We start from the raw sequence: 18,840 nt of genomic DNA on the forward strand, positions 1-18,840 counted from the left end.
TTGTTAACTCTCTGATAAATCATTTTTTTAAATTGTTATTTTTTAGTGGAAAACAAATATACAATTTGGAATGGATTGGAAGCAAATTGTGTCATAAGCAGATTTTCTTTAAGTGGCTAACAAAGTTTAAAGAGCAAGTAACAATAAAAGAAAGTGTTTCTGCTACAATGCCAGCAGTGCAAAAAAATAGTGTTCGAGTACCTGGATAAAACACCCATTTTGCAATAGTGCAACTATTAAGTACTTACTGTTGACTGCCCACAGTCCACGCAGAGTTACAACTCCAGACTTCAACTACAGCATGCTGACAGTTCCTAAATGCTACTTAAAAAAAAAAGCATAACCCAGATGTTCCCTCATTTGACCAACTCCATCTAAGTTTAGATGTGCAGAAGGGCTTAGATATATCCAGAGTAAGCCACATGCAAGTCAGAGCCAAGCCCCTAGGTACATTCTCAGCCTATTTCACTCTGTGGAAAGACAATATCTGCTGTAAGAATGATGACATAAACATTGGCATGTTATTAGAAAGGCAGAGGGTTTTTTAGTATTTTAACCTGATTGATAGCTCAAATTTACATTTTGTAGTAAACAACCTTCATTACTAAACTTGGGGTTTCCTTTCTACTGTCATAGTTTGTCCATAAAAAAAATAGTTATCTCTATTTATGTGTATGTGTGTTGGTGTGAGTGCATGTCATGTGTATGTGAGCACATGGAGATCAGAGGACAGCCGCAGAGCCTTCCACTGCAGCTAAAGCTGGAGTTAAAGGTGGTTGTGAACCACAAGCCATGGGGAGCGGGAACTGAACTCAGGTCCTGAGGAAGACTAGTAACACTCTCAATGAAGTGCCCTCTCTCTATCTGCCATACCTTTTGGTTGCTCTTTAGTTTTTCAGAAGGGGATCTATTGCTGTCAAAACCATCAGATTTCATTAAAATGTCGTTTATTGGTAACCCAGATTTCTTTCCTTGTATTTGTTTGTAAATGTGGTTGTTTCTTGGTTTGTTAAGTCAGAGTTGCTATGATGAGGAATAAGGTGGGCCAGCCTTTTCTTTTGTTTCTTATGACATATTCTTTAGGTCATTTATAATTTTATAAATATAGCCCATGATTTAATACTACTCACATGGTTGTGTTTAGGTTTGTGTTTGATGGATTTAGATCAACTATCTGTGGCTTCTCCCTGGAGCAAACTAACTTCTCCCTGTCCTTGAAGTCATTAATTGCCTGTAGTTCTTCATTCAGGGTTGAAGCCTTGTGAGAGTTCCCTCATGCACATAAACCTGTCAACAGTTACTGCCCTTTTTAGATCTTAGGTAACTATATTATTGAGATTTCCTGGGTGAGGCATCTCTGTTATACATATAAGATACATATACATCTGGCAGCAGATGCCTTGGTCCTCTGGCTCTGAGAATCTTTCCATTCATCTTTTTCAATGTGCCCTGCGCCTTCTTGTGATGTGTCAATTGGTGTTGGGTACCACATGGTCAGGAGTTCTTCGCATTTGGACCAGCTGTGTCTTTCTGTGAAGGTTATCATCTGCTGCAAAAAGAAGCTTCCTTCATGAGAGGTTAGGACCACATCTATCTGTGGGCCTATGCACAAATAGAAGGAAAGTAGAAATTATACTGGCTTAGGAAAGTGGCAGTAGTAGCTTTTCCTCTAGGGTCATTGGTCTCACTGGCCACAAGTTGTAGCCTAGTTTTATTGTTTTCAAGCTTGAATCCTTCCTTTTGAGCACACCTTAAGCCCAATTAGATGGTTGTTGGTTACATTCAGGGTATAAATACCACTATCACACCATTCAGAGTATCTTCTGTTCTAGTTATAGTTGGGGTGTCTAGGACTTTTATATGGGTAGGACTATGATTGATTTTTCTCCCATGGCAGTTTGCATAGCTCCTTTCAAGACAGTAAGAATTAGTCCTCAAGGAGGAGCTTTTCAGGTCAGTTCCAGTTTGAAACCTCTAAGTCCTTTGTCCAAACTGTGGTATCACCAGTAATAGGGTCTTACTCTCAATTTCTGGAAGGTAACGAGCATGCATCAGCCTTTATCTTTTTGTGGGGTGTGGGTGGTGATAGATTGTGTGTCACATAGATTCCATTACTATATGGCTTTGTGGATGGAAGTACTGTTATCTCAAATGGCATAACTTTATAATGTGTGGGTGTGTGTATGCATGCGCACATATGTGCTTACACAAATATTTAAAAAAATATCCTACGATTCCTGATGGCTTTTTCAGATATCCTTAGTTTTATTTAACCTTCTTCTTCCCCTTTTCCTCCTCTGGATCCCTGCCGACTCTCACAAACACCCACAAATACACACACACACACACACACACACACACACACACACACACACACACACACACAATTATGCCCCTTAATTTTCCATTTCCCCTTCATAGCACCTTTGTTCTGCTGTTTTTCTCTCTGAAGTTCCTCTTGTAGTATAGCCCCTGCTTTTTGTACCCCATCACCTCTACTCTCCTGGAATATCTCTAAGAAATTTTTGGGAAAAAAGATAGTTCAAGACCTCTGGCTTGGTTAAAAAGAGAACTGGGATTCTGAAGATTTGAAGTTTACTGTTCTGACATGGAGTTTGTGAGCGTCACTGATAGGGTTAATTGTTTCATGTGTAAAACAAGTGATTTAGAAGAGTGGTTCCTAATTTTGGCTGCATATTAGAATCATCTGGGGAGCTTTTAAAACTCCTGGTGCTTAGGCCAATTAAATTAGACTCTCTGGGGTTTGACCCAGCCAGCCATATTTTTTAAAGCTCCCCCAGATAATTCCAATGTGCAACCAAGTTTTAAACCTCAAAATTATTTTAGCAATGATAATCTGCGTGTCTACGGGTCTATGCACCTTATTTTGGTGGATGTAGTTAAAATGTGAAGGATTTCGTCATCTGTGGGTAGTAGTCAGTCAGGGTGGGGGATGAAAGGAGATATAAAAATTTCCTTGGGGGAAAGTTTTATAAATTATATTAGTATCTAAATGTTTTGGGCAAAATACTTAATTGTGTTATATCTCTGTTGAGAGTGATTTTTACCTTCCTGTAAAATAGACTGTGCACTGGGAATTCATATTTAAATGCAATGTTACTATGTTTATACCTAAAATGATATTATTTGTTAACATGATCAGCCAAGAATTACAAATAAATGTTATATTCACAAGACAAAGTGAAAAAGGCAGCTTAACTACTAAAATGTAAGATGTGGTTGAAGTTTCTCAGTTGGTGATATAAATTGTAAATAGTCAAGCAACTTGATGAGAATGGAAGTCTCTGGTCCTGAAATATGACCCACAAACATGTCTCATTAATGATAAACAAATGAATAAACAACTGACATCCACTTCTTGTCCAAAAAGAAAAATTATGATTTTAGTAATTTTTAAGATACGAGAAAAAGTTAATTTACTGGTTAGTAAGTGACCTTAAAAGATCTAGAAACTGAACGAAACTATTGATGGTGTATATACTCTATTCCTGTCAAATGAATTCATGCTAATTGAATAAATTATAGTGAAGGACAAATTTAAAATTAAAAGCATGAAATGAATAGATTAGTAGTAGCTGTTAAATGTACACCTGCTAGGTATTCCTAAATATAAAGATATTTACTTTCTTACTGTCAGATCATTTACATATATATATATACTCTTAAGTCTTTGTACTTAGTATTTATTCAGTGTGTGTGTTTTTAACCTCTACTTTAATAATACATTGGAACATAATTGAAAGGAAAAGTATAGTTATTCCTTAGGTACAGTGACATAATAATAAATTTTTAATCATTCTTTTAGGCGCATGGTAGAATAAATTCACCAGAAACAGAATAAATAACACTGTTATACAGTTTCAGAGCAGGAAGTTGACTCCATCCTTTATAGTTTGATATTATTATCTTACTTGAGCCAAGGAAAGCTTGTAATAGGATATCTATGTCAAGGAACCCTGAGATGTTGTAAGAAGCCTTGAGATGGAGAGGAGGGAATCCATGGAGACTGTATGATAACATGGAATTGGCTAGCACTGAAAACCTTGGTAATGAAATAATGGTTTTGTGCCGTGAGCTGGACAAGATGATCTCTTCCTTTTCTTGGACTTTGCAAGATATTTATTCCTAACACAGTGTAGAATTAATAGCTGAGGTTGGAAAAAAGGAGGGATCAGGAAAGAGATAATGCAGGGAGAATGGAGAGAAGAGATGGAAACTGGCAAGGAGAACAACATTCTGAAGCAAAATGTTACTGATGGTATGTGGAGATAAATATAATTTGATTTTGATATGTCAAAGTCCTTAACATTTCCTGTACTTTCATATGTTGTGGCATCATCCTTAATTATTATAAATGATGGAAAACATACTTCTTACAAGTTCACTCCAATAGTTGGACACCAGTAAATGATATTTAAAAGGAAAGCCTAAAAGTGCATCTGTGAGGGCCTTGTAGATTACTCTCATCCACAGGGATCCTTCCCTGCTCTCAAATTGCTCTGTACCACCTGTTTCATGGCTCATTAGTACTGTGCTTAAGACTATGTCTGTAATGCTGCCTCCAATCTTTCAGGACACAGATTTTATTAACAGATGTAGATTTTGACCTTCTACTGTGCTAGGGATTGCTTTAAAAAGTTTAACTCATGAACATATGAATATTTCTGTACAGTGAATTGTCTAAAGAAAGGGACTCATAATATGCACTATGCCTATGTTGAGTCTAAGATGTGCATTGAATGCACATCAAATATTCATGAGTTAGAAACTTGGCCATCAGGGATGTTGGGAAGCAGTGAAACCTTTAAAGGAGTTAGTGGAAGATAATTAGGTCATTGATGGTTACTACTTTGGAAAGGATTAATTAATTTAATTTAAAAATTAAATAACTATTCATTTAATTATTATTATGGCTACTATGCTTGAAAAGCATTAATTAATTAATTAATTAATTGTTTTTATAATCCCCAAAGCAGAGCTGATTATATCCTACTCATTGGCTTATAGTACTGACACTTGATTTATTTTATTTTTTTCTCATTTTCTTCCATCACCATTCCATCAATCATCTTACGGTTCAATCATGGAGCCCTGATCATATGCAACCACGTTCTTGCATTTCTAAAGCAATGATCTAAATGAACCTTTTCCCGGTGTTTTATTATAGAAATACAAAATAATGAAATCACATGTTGTATTAGTCCCAACACCACAATATGTACACAAAGAATATGCCAAGTACTTGTTTTTGGAGAATTATACTCTGTAGATATACTCTGTAGATACAAATATAGAACAAGGTTGGAAGGTATAGGTTGGAAGGTATTAATTCACTTGAAAAAAATTCCTTTTTTTTTTTTTTTTTGGTCTTTTTGAGACAGGGTTTCTCTGTATAGCCCTGGCTGTCCTTGAACTCTTTCATATACCTACTGACATCTTGGTTCATTATAAACAATATGATTTTCTAATATATAGTGTATGGTTTTATTAACAGATTAAGGTGACATTAATAATCTGATCTCAAAAGTAGAGGGAACTTGTGTAAGAAATCATGTAGATTTTAAGATCTCTTAGTTTTTTCACTAAGTCTCATATATTATTTTTAATTTGAAATTATTAGGCAAATGGATGGAACTGGATAATATCACCCCGAGTGAGGTAACCCAGTCACAAAAGAACACACATGATATGCACTCACTGATAAGTGGATATTAGTCCTAAAGCTCAGAATACCCAAGATAAAATTCACAGATCATATGAAGCTCAAGAAAAAGGAAGACCAAAATGTGGATGCTTCAGTCCTTCTTCGAAGTGGAAACAAGGGTGGGGGACTTTTGGGATAGCATTGGAAATGTAAATGAAATAAATACCCAATTTAAAAAAAAAGAAGTGGGAACAAAATACTCACAGGAGGTAGAGAGTGGGAGGAAATTGGGAGGAAGAGAGTGAGGCAGGAAATGGTAGCAGGATCAGGTATGACAGGAAACAGGGATGATATACAGAGTCAGGAATTTGAACAGAAGTGCGTAGCAATGAGGGATTAGGAATTGGGGGTAGCCACCAGCAAGAGGCTTCCATGAACCAACAGGGATGAGATTAGCTGAAATGCTCAACAAAGGGGAGGGAGAACCTGAAGAGAACATATCCAGGGGTTAGGCAGGGACCTGGGATAGGGGATGAGGCTACACACCCATCTCCAAATTCTTAACCCAGAAGAACTCCCGCCTGAAAGGAAATACAGGGACAAAGTATGGAGTAGAGACTAAAGAAAAGGCCATGCAGAGACTGTCCCATCTGGGGATCCATCCCATATACAGACATGAAACCCAGACACTACTGGGGATGCCAAGAAGTGTTTGCTGACAGGAGTCTCTTATAGCTGTCACCTGAAAGGATCTACCAGAGCCTGATAAATACAGAGGCAGATGCTTGCAACCAAACATTGGACTTAGCAATGGGTCTTCAATTGAGGAGTTAGAGAAAGAACTAAAGGAACTGAAGGGGTTTGTAGCCCCATAGGAAGAACAACACTATCAACCATCCAGAACCCCCCCAGAGCTCCCACAGACTAAACCACTAACCAAAGAGTACCCATGGAGGGACCAATGCCTCCAGCCTCATATGTAGCAGAGGATGGCATTGACTGGCATCAATAGGAGGAGAAGCTCTTGGTCCTATGAAGGCTTGATGCCCCAGTATAGGGCAATTCCAGGGCAGTAAGGTGGGAGTGTGTGTGTGAAGGGGAACATTCTCATAGGAGCAGAGGGAGGGGAATAAGAGAGGGGGATTCAGGAGGGAAAACTGTGAAAGGGACTAACATTTGAAATCAAATACATAAAATATCCAATAAAAACAGAAAAGAAAAAAAAAGAAAAGAAAAAAAAAACTTCTCAATTTATTGCTCGCATCTAATTTTCTACCAAATTCTAACTCTTGATCACTCACCAATTTTATCCTTGACTTCACATTCTCATTTACCTAACAGTGTACTTCATTCTCAGGAGGGTTTGAGCAATATAATCTAGATGTCCTCCTGATGAGAAAAATGCTGGGAACTCCTTATACAGTATTTCTATGGTAAGTTAAATACATTTCTTCTAACTTCCCCATCATGGCAAGGTACCTAGCAAGCCCAATACTCCTTGGATCTAGGGGGAACTATTATAACCAAAATCAAGAGAATATAGCAGAAGCCACAATTCTGGATTCCCACACCAGATCACAGAAGCTCATGAGTCTTTAGGATTGTTTAGGACAAGCAGGGCTGTGATGTGGAAATCCTGTGGAAAGCTGTTCATCTGCTTCTGACAAAGCCATCCTACCTAAGAGAACCTTTCTCCTAAAATGCCTCCCAATCCTCAAGGGCTTAGGTGCTTGTGACTGAGTTGCTTCATGAACATCAAGACGAAACAGTACATTCTGTCGGGATTCTTGACCTATATGTCACATTGGTAAATATAATATAAACACCTGCTTTGTGACACTAAGTTCTAAGGTCATTTTGATGCAGGACGAGTAACAGGAATAGTTTTCTAAACTCAATTTTTTATCCCCAAAGGATATTTGATATTACACATTAAAACCAAATGATCTCTCCCTTTGCTGTTCACTGTTTGTTGGTAATACATCATTGTAAATTTAATCAGACCTGGAAACCATCCCATTTGCTTTCATTTTCTTATCCTTTGAAAGTTGGGAATCACTAAATGAAAAGTTCACCAGCTTATTTCAAGGTATTTTCTAATTTTCTCAGTGTATTCTTTGCTACTTCCTTTAGGTAGGGAATATAAATCTAGACCCTTTTGTGGCTGGAGTAGTGACTATGGTGCACAACAGCCTGATACAACCTAAATGGCGTTGTTCGTGTCTTGGGACCCTTCAATGGACTCTATAATTGAGTCTGTTAATAATGTTAAAATAAGTCCACATTAGTGAAAAATCCATATTTTATATGTTAATCACTAAGAACTAAAATTAACATTTAATTTTATAATTTAATAATTAAATCATCTTAATTCTTCCTGATAACATATTCCAAACTTTTTTGCCTTCATCAAAGTCACTGACCACAAAAGACTTTTGAAGAGTGCAGCCTCTAGCGTAAGTGTTTATGTTTTCCATTAGAAATGATGGCTCACCTAGGTCAAGAAGAAACTGGTAAATACAAGTAATTTGTAGGTATCAAGATTTTTCTTTTTTTCCCTTTCATTTGTATACAGTGTTGAATTTATGATCTATACAAGAACACAAGTAGCACTTAGCACTGTGAAGAATGATCAAATCATAAATATGAACAGGAATATCAGGACATGATGTTGACCCTGTAGGAAGACAAGCAGTCTCAACTAACCTGGTCCCTGGGATCTCTCAGACACTGGGCCACCAGCCAGACAGCATACACCAGCTATATAAGGCTCCCAACCCATATACAGCAGTGGCCTACGGGTCTGGGTTCAGTCAGGGAAGATGAAGACTGGAGGGACCAGGGAGTTTAGGGGTCTGGTGGGGTGGGAATGGGGCAGGTTGGGAACATCCTAGTGGAGACAGGGAGTGGAGAGGAGGGATGGGATGGGGAACAGTCACAGGGTGGATCAGAAGGGGATTAAATTTGGAGTGTAAACAAAAAAAAAGATTAAATAAAATTTTTAAAAAAGAAAAAAAACACCAGAAAACACTAGCAGCCTTTAAAGGCCATTATAAACAATCAGTGTCATTAATGATCATTAACCAGTGTCCTCTTCTGCAGCAACCTTCTTAACATGGTTCCAGTAGAACACATGACAATGCATAAAACACACACAAACTTATGTTTATTTATATTTGCTTTTAATTACATAATTGAGTGCTGATATTTCAAAAACAAGTGTAAGATATAGTATGAGAAATAGCTGAGAATTCCACAGCTGGGTAGAAAAATATTTATTATTCTGGTGAGTACTGTAAAGACCTTGAAATCAGCATCAAATTTGAGGATTTTATAATCTGGTTTTTCCTTATTTTATTAAAAGTAATTTTATACAGTGTATTCTAATTATGATTTTTCTACTTTCCCCCTTTCAAATTTTCCCCAACTTCCTTCCCATTGGTGTTCCACACCTTTTCTGTATCGTGTTAGAAAACAAACAGGCAACTAGAAAAAATAATAATAAAGTAAGACAAAACAAAACCAATCAAACTGGACTGTGAAAAAACAAACAAAAGAAAAAGAGCCAAAGAAAAAGCATAATATATACATGTACACAGAGACGCAGAGACACATAGGTTTACACACACAAGATAATTGGAACGTTGATAACTCATTTTATGAAACCACAAGCACCTTGATAACTGAACCACACAAAGATTCAACAAGGAAAGATAATTTTAGACCAATGTCACTTATGAATATTGATGCAAAAATACTCAATAAAGTACTCACAAACTGGATCTAAGAATATACCAAAAACATTATTGATTGTTTCTAATTGCTGAGTAGTATTCCATTGTGAAAGTATACCACATTTGCTGTATCTATTCCTATGTTGAGGGACATCTGGGTTGTTTCCAGCTTCTGGCTATTATGACTATGACTGCTATAAAATCCATCCCATACACAGTCGCCAAACCTGGACATTGTGCAGATGCTAGGAAGTGCTTGATGACTAGAGCCTGGTATGGCTGTCTCCTGAAAGACTCTGCCAGAGTCTGACAAATACAGAGGTAGATGGTTGCAGCGAACCATTATCCTGAGTGTGGGATCCCAGAAGGAGGAGTTGGAGAAGGGACTGAAGGAGCTGAGGGGGTTTGCAGCCCCATGGAAGGAGCAACAGTATCAACTGACCAGATCCCCAGAGCTCCTGGGGAATGGACCACCAACCAAATGGTATACATAGAGGGATCCATGGCTCTGGTTGCATATGTGAACATCAGTGGGAGGAATGGCCCTTGGGCCTGAGGGGATTCGATGCCCCATTGTATGGGAATATCAGTGCTGGAAGGTGGGAATGGGTAGATGGGTGGAGGATCAACCTCATAGAGGAAGTGGGAGGGGAGGATGGAATAGGGGTTTTTCAGAGGGCAGATCTGGAGAGAGGATTACATGTAAATAAAGAAATGTAAATAAAGAAAATATCCAATAAAAGGGAAAATACCACCATCAACCATGATCAAGTAAGTTTTACCCCAGGTATGCCAGTGTCATTTAATATATGAAAATCGATCAATGTAATCCACCATATAAACAAACTTCCAGTGGAGGAAGGGGGGCATCAACCCACTGAGAAAACCTTCAACTCAGTATTTGCCCTGCTTCCAAGATGTGCATGGATATAAATAGAGCAGAGATAGAGGAAATGGCCAACCAATAACTGGTCCTACTTGATACCCATTCCATGGGAAAGAGCCAACCCCTAACACTATTATACTCTGCTATGCATGCAGGAGCCTACCGTAACTGTCTACTGAGAGGCTTCATCCAGCAGTTGATGGAAACAGATTCAGAGACCCATAGCCAAACATCAGGTAGATCTAGGGGTGTCTTGTGGAAGAATATGGGATAGGATTAGGTGCGTAAAGGACACCACGAGAAGACCTATAGAGTTAATATAGAGTTAACTAACTTGGGTCTATAGGGGATAACAGACTGAACCACCAACCAAAGAGCAAGCAAGGTCTGGACTAAGACCCCAACATATATGTCTCAAATGTGCAGGTTGGTTTTCATGTAAGTCGCCTAACAACTGGAGTGTAGATTGTCTCTGACATAATTGTCTGCCATTGGATCCTTTTCCACAATTGGACTACTTGGTCAGTCCTTAGTGGGAGAAGATGTACTTAGTCCTGTTGCAACTTGATGTATCTTGGTAGTACCCAAGGGGTAATTCCCCTTCTCTAAGGGGGTAATGGGTGAGGGAGAAGAAGAGGAGGTGGAATGCTATGACCAGTATAGAAAATGAGTAATTAAACACATGTGCATGTAGACACAGAAAAACATGTTCATACTAAATCACTACAAAGAGAAAAATGGAAGCCATAATTTACACACAAAGGAGCTGTAAAACAAACAAACAAACAAACAAACAAACAAACAAACAAACAAATAAAGTTCCATCAAAATCTTATGAGATAGTGATTCCATTAGTGTTGATTATCTATGGCTAGACATGGGTCCTGGCCTTAAGGATGGTTTGTATTTCCAGTGAGACTCCATGGGAGAAAACTGACTTTTCATTTGCAAGTGATTATCTATTGAACATAGATCTGGGTTAGAAATTGGCGACTGTGTGTCCACTCAGCACTGGGACAATTTCCATTGCAGACCCATACAGTCCTTGTCCATGCTGCCTCAGTCTCTGTGAATTCCTCTGTGCATTTTACTTTTTAATTTAGAATGTCTTGTTCCTTAGTGTTCTCCATCCTCTCTGTTGCTACAATTTTTCTACCTCTTTTCCTATATGGTTCCCCTTCCAAGGCGAAGGGCTTGATGAAGATAGTTCATTTAGGACTTAGTGGTACAAGGTCTCTCATTCTCTGAACATTGCTTGGTTATGGGTCTCTGTATTTGCTCCTGTGGACTATTGAAGAAACTTTCTCTGGTGAATGGCTAAGTAAAAACACTGATCTATGAGTATAGCAGATTGTTGTTAGTTGTTTTACCATTGTGTTTCTTTAGAGGTAATATTTAGTTTTTCCTAGGTCTCTGATCTATCTGCTCTCTGATTGTTAACCACACAAGCAGTGTGGGAATGACTTCCATCTCATAGAGTGAGTGGGTCTTAAATTTAATCTCTTGGTTGGTCCCACAAGGTTTATGTTACCACTTCAGTAACACATCTTGCAGCAGGTCATCATTGTGAACCAAAAACTTTGTAGTTGGCTTGATGTTAGGTTTCTGCTTTGGCAGCATCTAGAGCATTCAAATACCATGAACACTAGTCCATAGGGGTGAAGGCTCTAAATATGCACCAGCTCACCTTCTACGCGCTCATTTTTGACAATGAAATGGATATTAGAGTGTAGATTTGAAGGCTCAGTTCAAGAACTCTCAGGATTGATTTTGGAAGAGTATACATTTCTAGAAAATCAGCACTTTATACAACTACATCTTTTTTCATAGAGTTTCAAGACCATTGACTGATATAACAACATACCTTGAGAAATACCATATCAAATGCAAAGGTAAAATAAAAAAGAAGCAAAATGTACCCACAGAGTTATGGAAATTATTCCCTTAAATACTCTAGTACTGTATGGCACCACTTCTAAAGTCCTAGAGAAGGTGTTAAAAATTTGGCTAAAAATATAACAAACCAGAGAGGCAAGAAAATTTCTCAAAAGAATTAGAAAGGAGGATAATAGAAATGTGTACATTGATTTGTTGATGAACAGGAAAACAAGTCTACAGTTAATTCTTTTTCCCCCTGCAACTATTTTAAGCTGACTACACTGTGTACTTCATAGGTGGAAGCAAGATAAGGGCAGTGCTACTTTGTAGGCTTGGGGCAGTGGAAGATACGCCTTTCATGCCTGAATTTGGCCCTAAGGTACTTTAGATAGTTTCTAACAGGAAACCTTCTAGGTCAAAGAAATTCAGCAGAGTTGGATCATGATCCTTTACATATCTTCTGACTGCTGGATGGATGGGCTTCAGTATAGTAGTGAATGTGATAAGTAATCTGTGGACATCTACTCTACAGGGGTTCCAAATCATTTGACTATGGAATCTTTTTGTTTGATCTTTCTCAAGAGTGGTGCTTTTTTTTTTTTTTTTTTTTTTTTTATTTAAATTTTCATTATGTTTATTTATTTATTTATTTATTTATTTTTTTTTTTTTTTTTTTTTTTTTTGGAATCAGATCTAAGGAACAAACTTTGGGAAATACTGAACTAATCCATCTATTTGAGGAAGATGCTACCAAGCCTTTGTTGAGAGGATAGACTAGATGATTGACAGATACTTCACAGCTTGCATTGCTAATGCTCATTGAGCTAATAACCCCATCTGGCTTAGACAAGGATGGTCTTAGAATGTCTCCTACCCTAAAAAACTGTGTCTTATTCTATTACTTGGAGTCTGTCTATAGATTGGTGCAGGAATTTAATTTGAACATGAATATAAAAGGACAATTAAAAATACTACTTGCTGGGAAATTATTTTTTAAATTACATTATATCTGCTGATGTCCTAAACAATGCCAATTCCCTGTTAAGTTGGAGATATAAATGTAAAAAATTGAAGATGACACCCAGAGCATATATATTTGCTGATGAAATGAATGGCAAGTGTATGAATTAAGGGTCAAATGATGTTCAGAAAGATGGAAAATGTGCAAATTACTTTTTAAATCGAAGCAAATCAGATCCATAAGAGTAAGCCAGCAAACTGAATTGATGAAGGTTAAGACATACAGCCAATGGGAAGAAGGAGATAATAGGTCTTATGCAAGCTGAATTGAGAAAGATACAATCAAGATCTATTTCAGAAGAGGCCAGCATCTAAAGTGAGTATGGAATTACTTTTAAATATCATGGGCTTTCTTTTGCTATTGCTCATTGCACAATTTTCTATTAGACTACTGAAGCTTCCAGGCCCTAGCATTCCCCTGTACTGGGGCATATAATCTTCCTAAGACCAATGGCCTCTCTTCCCATTGATGGCCAATTAGGCCATCCTCTGCTACATATGCAGCTAGAGACATGCGCTCTGTGGGTACTGGTTAGTTAATATTGTTGTTCCTCTGATAGGGCCAGGAAGCAGGCGTGGGTGGGTTGGTGAGCAGGGAGAGGGGAGGGTATAGGGGACTTTAGGAGAGGAAACTGGGAAAGGGCATAGCATTTGAAATGTAAATGAAGAAAATATCTAATAAAAATTTTTAATAAACAAATCAAACAAATATCCTTTACTGAGCTACCCCACTTTATAAATACAGTCTATAGACAGTCTGAAAAAGAAATGATGATCATAAATGGGACTACATATTTAAAAACCTCTGTCTCATTACTGAAATATTTATATAATTAGCATTTACGTCCTGAGATGCTAGAGTATGTATCATTCAATGAAAACACGGGTGTGGGGTGGGGGGAGAATACCGAACGATGCTTTCTTAGTTGGGACACTTTTTGTTTAGAAGGATGGCCTTGTTGGTCATCAATGGGAGGAGAGGCCCTTGGTCCTGTTAAGGCTTGATGACCCAGTGTAGGGGAATGCCAGGACCAGGAAGCAAGAGTGGGTAGGTTGGTGAGCAGGGGGAGGGGGGAGGAAATATGGGGTTTGGGGAAGGAATACCAGGAAAGGGGATATCATCTAAAATGTAAATAAAGAAAATATCTAATAAAAAAAGAAAAAAAAAGAGAAAGAAATCGTATTAACAGAATGAATTCTTCATAGTAGAGGTGGTATTTTCTTGTACTATTTAAGTTTTACTTTATATCACACAAAATGGTGATTGATGTTTTCTAAGTGTTCAATGTTTGTTATGTGACTAATACATCAAATTATAGTCATAGAAGGCCATAAGCCAAGGTCTCTTCACGTTTTTCTCTTTTAGCAAGTTCACCTAAGACAATCCTTGGATACCATTCTTTCTGCACATAATGGGTACTAGCTCTCTGCCCCTTCATTTTATAAATAGTGCTCTCATCTATTCTTTGGTTTTACCTATCATCTATTAAATGGCTACTCTTGAATGTACATTTCTAGCCTGGAGTCCTCCCCTGTGCCCCCAGTTCTAAAATGGACTATTTAGATTATAATTTCTGCAAAAACTAAAAAGTCATTTCAAACGTAAGTTGTTATAAAGTGATTTCCTGAATTAACTCTTAATCAAGGTTCTCTATCTCACTTAATCATTTTTTTCTTCTCTTTTTCTTTTTGATTACTCTGTTGCTTAACCAAAGACCTTGGTGTCATTAGATGTAATCATTTTATTACTGCCAATATTTAATTCATTGTAAAATGTATTGTCTTTATATTTATGCTCTATTCAAAATCTAACCACTTCTCTGGCTATTCTCCATTACTACTCTTGTTTTATCTCCACCATCTCATTTTGTTTCTTTAGTACCATCCTACCCTCTCTCTGTTTTTACACAGTTAAACTTACAGAGGTACAAATCATTATCTGTAAACGAGCCAGTATGTTTCTCTTAAAATATGTATCATACTGTGACACCTTGTTGCTGAAACCTGCAGGATTCTGGCATTGATCTGATTGGACAACTAGGAGTGAAGAAGCAACAGGCACATGTACAGAAGAGCTGAGATTGGGTGGGCTATAGCACATGATCTGATTGAAATGCACCAGCTTCATCAGGGAAAGTCAGCATATTTATTATGAATCTTTACAGAGGGCATGAGATTGTGCAGACATCAGAAAGCAGAGGTTGGAGCCTTCAGCACATACTGAAACATCAACTGTGTCTCCCAAACACCCTTGTTTCAGCCAGCAAAGGAAAAGGGCTAAGCCAATCTCTCCTTGCCTTAATTCGCCAAAGGCTCCCATCTCACAGTAAATTGTCTACAAAGTTCAATATAATCAGTTTTTTCCACCATTCTCTTTTGTGATCACCATGTTTACTTAGCACATTGGCTTCTTTCTTTCCTTAGCATACTAAGAGCCTTCTATCCTCTGAACTTTTATAGTTACGATTTTCTTCCCATGGTTAATTCCCTTTCTCCTTTCTTTTAGACCAGAGAATCTCAACCTTCTGAGCAGTGTGACCCTTTAGTACAGTTCCTCACGTTGTGGTGACTCCCAACCATAAAATTATTTCATTGTTACTTTATAACTGTTATTTTTCTACTGATATTAATTGTAAATATCTGATATGCAGTATTTCTGATATGTGATTTGTGTGAAGGGGCCATTTCACCTGCAAAGGAGTAATTATCCCCGTGTTGAGAAAAACTGCTTGATATTTCTTTAAGTTCTTAATGAAACTCTCTGCAATAATATTTGAATGGTGGTCAGAGACTGTATGTATTTTCTGTCTTCTTTCATTTTTCTTCATTTCATTATCACCATCTATATAGCAGAAATTCAATAGATGTTTATTAGAATGATGGATTGTATACCTTGACTATGCTAACCTGAGGTTTGCTGTCTTGCTTTCTCATACTTGTTCTACTCTACTGTATTCATTTTGATAGTTCTGTATTTGTGCATTGACTGGAGTGAGCATAGGGTTTGGATTACTATGAGAATTGGTAGAGTTAGGCTGTAGCTTGTTCACACAGTTATGTAGATCCTTTATTACTCTTTGAAAACACATTTTGATAGCTCAAAAATGTACCATAGAAACTGGAAAAAACTTCAAGTCAGGGATGTTATATTGGTAATATGTTACTAGCTTGTTTAGCACAGTACAGATTATAGAGTCATAATGTAGAAGGATGAGGAGAGAAATTAATTTATTTGCTTGTTCATTTTCAGGATACTTTTAATTTATCATTTAGCAGTTTCATGCATATATACAATGTATCTTGATTCTATCCATTCCTCAACCTTCCATAACATTCCTTGTGACATTCTTGCCAATACATACCCTTCTCTTTTTAAAAATACATTTAGTACAAGTAGTGTTACTTGATGTTGATTATCTTGTTGGCTTGTTCTTCTGAGGGTAACTGTAGTTTTGATCAGTTCATGACCATGTCATATCTAAAATATGGCATTTTATATCACCTCTCATCCTTTAGTTCTTACATTCTTTTTGTTTCTTCCTCTTGAAACTAGGGTTGGTTGATGTAAATGTCTTATTTTAAGATGATCATGCAAGTGAATTAATTTTAGAATTTCGACAAGTTATTTAATAAATCTCAAATTTGATTTAGCATATAGACAATTACTTTGCCACCTGGGGCTTAAAGTTTTCAACCAGTCAGTCATGCTTACAGAAATAGGTTCTATGTAAAGTGGACAAATCAGAAGAATCTTCACTATAGGAAGAAGTGAATGCAGTCATAATATAAGATGAAGCATACAAACAATCATGATTAGGTGATGGCAGTTGGAACAGTTATGATTCTAGTTCTGTTTAATGACTGAACAAATTTCTGAAGTTGAGTAGGAGGAAGGGCTAGATAGTTATAGGAAATCATCCCCATGTATTAGAAGTGAGCACAGTTTGAAGTTCTTGATAAGGTACTACTTATTTAGACAGACTATGGTGAATATTAGTAGTCAGACATTTTCATTAGAATGTTATATACAGAAAGATGTTTTGGGAAGACAAATAAATTGGTACCCATGCATTATCTACCACTTTCTAATTTTTATTTAACTCTTAAATTAGTGCTTCTACAATTTAGTAATGTGTTCTAATTACTAGAGTACTTGGTAAGGCAGAAGAGTTTTGTTTTGTATTGCAGTGCTGGGCATCAATTATCTTAGGGGACAATGATGTTGCTGCCTGCATTAATCTGGTATGAGAGTCATGGATCTGATGAAAATCCAAGATCATAGAGGGACTATAGAGAAAGAGAACTGTTATTCTCCAGTTTCCTTATTATGGCTCTGGAAATAACCTACAGATAGCCAGTGCATTCTCTTTGGAAAACACTAGGCTTCCAGACTACACTTTCCTCCATTCTATTGTAGTCTATTCATACTGATGATGTTCTTGAGAACATTGTGTTTGGTCAGCTTTAAATCTTTTCATCATATTTTATAATTAGTTATGATTATTGTCTCAACCTAGGTAGTCTTTCCAGAAAGCTATGGCCTTAGTCACATAATATAAAACAATGACTTTTCATTAGTTTTTAGCTTGTTAGTTAATCATGGAACCAGATTTACACACTGTCAGCAGTTTCTATAGATAGCACACATTGAAGCATTTTTTAATAAATGATTTGTCAGCCCTTCTCTAAGTCTTTATGATTTGGTGTCGTTGTTCAGACTGGTATAAAATATACCAGATGCCTAGTGCTTATAAACAACATTAAGTTATTACTCATAATTCATAAGCCTAAGTAGAATCACGAAATGCCAGATTAAATATCTTTATTTTCTATGAGACCTATTTTCTGATTTATAACTAGGAACTTCTTGCAGTTTTGCAAGGTAGAACAGCAAAACTATGGTCCCAGACATTTTAATAAATGACTATAATCCTGATCATAAAGGACTAAACCCTATCACAATGTGTCTGCCTCATGGAATCACAGTGATGGTTATTAATGTTTGGGAGACACAAGGATTCATACCATGATAATGGAGCACACATTAGAGCATTAGGAAGGGTATCCAAGTGAAAAGCAAATTTCATCATAAATTAACAGATTTCTTATTACAAAAAGTATAAGCCTCCAAAAATGTTTTGAGAAAACTTCAAAACCATGTCCAAATCTAATGACTCTATATTGAGTTTATACCTTTAAACTTTTGCCTTAATATAAAAAGCCTGCTGTGAATGAGTCCCACAAGGAGAGAGCTGTTCTCTCACGAGTACTTTCACTCCTGGGCTCAGAGGTGAGATAGCCACTTTCGCTCCAATAACTCTCTGGAGTGGTGCTGGCCAGGAGCATGTGAAACACAGGAACAGTGGAGCAGCTGAGACAGGATCCTTCAAATCATCATCTGCACCCAGAGCTTGGGTTGTTCCAGAGCCCTCTGTTCAAAAGTTCTGCCAGAAGAGTTGGTCTCCCAGGAGTGCTGACAGAGGCTTACAGATTCATAGGAGGAACAAGATCCAGCCAGAGACAGCAAGACCATCTAACACCAGAGACAACCAATAGTAAAAGCCAAACTCAAGGATCTTAATGACAGAAATCAAGGCTACTTGGCATCATCAGAACCCAGTTCTCACACCACAGCAAGCCCTGGATACTCCAACACA

At 37.3% G+C, this 18,840-nt stretch overlaps 1 long non-coding RNA gene across 1 annotated transcript; it reads left to right on the plus strand.

The window, feature by feature from the left end:
- Nucleotides 1–308: 308 nt before the first annotated feature.
- LOC110292273 lies at nucleotides 309–16,591 on the plus strand. Its single transcript, XR_002377698.2, has 3 exons — nucleotides 309–428; nucleotides 4,815–4,816; nucleotides 16,581–16,591. It is a non-coding gene; the product is annotated as an uncharacterized LOC110292273 (long non-coding RNA).
- Nucleotides 16,592–18,840: the final 2,249 nt, after the last annotated feature.

The sequence above is a fragment of the Mus caroli genome, chromosome 4 (assembly GCF_900094665.2).
Source record: "Mus caroli chromosome 4, CAROLI_EIJ_v1.1, whole genome shotgun sequence".
In the NCBI taxonomy this organism is placed as follows: domain Eukaryota; kingdom Metazoa; phylum Chordata; class Mammalia; order Rodentia; family Muridae; genus Mus; species Mus caroli.